We start from the raw sequence: 2,172 nt of genomic DNA, 5'->3' as shown, positions 1-2,172 counted from the left end.
GGTGTGTGTGTGTGTGTGTGTGTGTGTGTGTGTGTGTGTGTGTGTGTGTGTGTGTGTGTGTGTTGGGTATTTCTTTTCGGCTGCCCGTTGAAAAGTGTTGGGTTTTTGTTTGTTTGTTTTTTTTTTGTTTTTTTTTTTGTTGTTGTTTTGTGCAGATTCCCAAAGTATCCCCCGAGAACTGTTTCTACCATACGTGAAGCCTGTTTCTATTTTCGGTAGCCTGTATATTACTGTCTCCTTGGTTTTATGCACCCCGCATAATTTAGCTAAATTTGATAATTTGTTTGCATAATTCCTGATTATTTTCCTTTATCATTCTTTGTTAAAATTAACAGAATCGCATAATTTCACATTTTTTGGCTTAGTTTCCATAATTTCAGAATTTTTCTTACATAAAAGGACGGGGACAGGTATAAGACCAGCCGTTGAAGTATATATATATAGTATTGTAAAGATAAAAATATCTAAGGATAACACGCTGTGTATTATCTGGGAGTTTGTTCCGTTATTTGATTGCGCTTTTTATCCGCTGTTCCAATATTTGCCTGCATCCTATTGTATCTTAAAATAGATTCACCTTGAATGAAAGCGCTGACAAGACTTTAAATAGGACCCACTTTTAGTCATTCCCACGTCTGCTGTGCAAACAAGCTTTTGTTAGTGGTGGGCAAAATCCGGATAACCTATCCGGATAACCGGATAATTCTCAATGAAACATTATCCGAATTCAGACTCGTGAACTCTCTTTCCTGGCCCATTTGTCGAAGTGGGTGCACCCATTTAATTTTGTTGAAGTGGTTCTAAACCGTAAGGCGAAGTAGTTCATAACAGTGGGTGGTTGGCGGGTACGCTGGTGTGGTTTGCTTCTTCTTTGCTATGAAACATCTATCGTCCTTATCTCCCCTTCTTCTTTTTTTATGTTTGTAACTCTCTTGCAACACCTCTAATCTTCGGGCGCTCATATGACCTTATGCAGTCGCGAGCGCCGTAAAACCTCCACAAAAACTAAACTAACGGTTCATAACACATTTAAATTGACGAAGAGGCTGTGGCGGTAGGTGGACCAAGATTTGGGTGGGGCTTAGGTTGGTTCCACTTCTTTACCACCTAATTGCAAGCAATAATGCCTAAACAATACTGATTTTTCTATACTCAAAGTGAGTCACGGTATTTTCAGAACCATTCAAACGAAAAGAATCACTTTTGTCGTCCCTCTCTTTGTTGTAAGTTAGATTCTACTGGATGAAAAAGTTGCCTTAAAACGTGGTTCAACGTGATTTATAACTGTTAAATCTCAGCGGCACAAACACAAACATGCACACACAGCACTTCAAACATAATATTTCTATGTGCTGGATTAGGCGTGTGGTCGCAGTTAACAAAGGTCAAATGAGCGCATAGGTATCTGTGTCACTGGGGGAAAGTGTGTCGTAACCTTTCACCCCATTGTCAGGGCTAGGAGAGGGTGGGCCCTCAGTACAGTGTTCTTTTTTCAAATCTTCTACATTTTTACAAGAAGAACTTCATTAAGGACGGGCCATGGGAACGGGCTCATTCTGTGCTGAGCCCTAAGGACATTTGATTGGCTGTTAGGTTATTATAGTACTGTTGCAGTCGATGACAACAGTGATTGGATAAACGATCAAGCCGCCAAGTTGACCACTCCATGTTCATTGCGTGCAACCATAACGGTTTGAACTGCTTATTTTGTTATATTTTAATAAACTTTCATTTACTTTGGGAGAGAGTTGGGAGGGGAGGGGGGCTCAAGCCCGTGAGCCCTTCACTACCCACCGCCACTGAGAAGAGGTGCACTAAAGTAATTATTATTATTATCCGGATTTTGTAAAACGACTCATTGACCAGCCTTAGCTTTTGTGTCAAGGCGGTGAAAGGGCCCACAAGGATAGGGGGTTGGGGGAGGGCTTGAAGTCGCAGAAACGATACCGGATGTTCCTCAAAAGAAATATTCATAATATCGAAACGTAGACCCACTTTTTTTGGGGGGGTTTTTTAAAATGTGTTTTTACGTCCTTCTCGTTGTTGTTGTCCCTTTTTTTACTCCTCGTTCTCCTCCTCATACCCACCCTCCTCACACCCACCCTCCTCATACCCACCCTCCTCACACACACCCTCCTCATACCCACCCTCCTCACACCCACCCTCCTCATA

Source organism: Aplysia californica, unplaced genomic scaffold (assembly GCF_000002075.1).
Source record: "Aplysia californica isolate F4 #8 unplaced genomic scaffold, AplCal3.0 scaffold00116, whole genome shotgun sequence".
In the NCBI taxonomy this organism is placed as follows: domain Eukaryota; kingdom Metazoa; phylum Mollusca; class Gastropoda; order Aplysiida; family Aplysiidae; genus Aplysia; species Aplysia californica.
The sequence above is the reverse complement of the archived record's forward strand: the minus strand, read 5'-3'. Positions refer to the sequence as shown.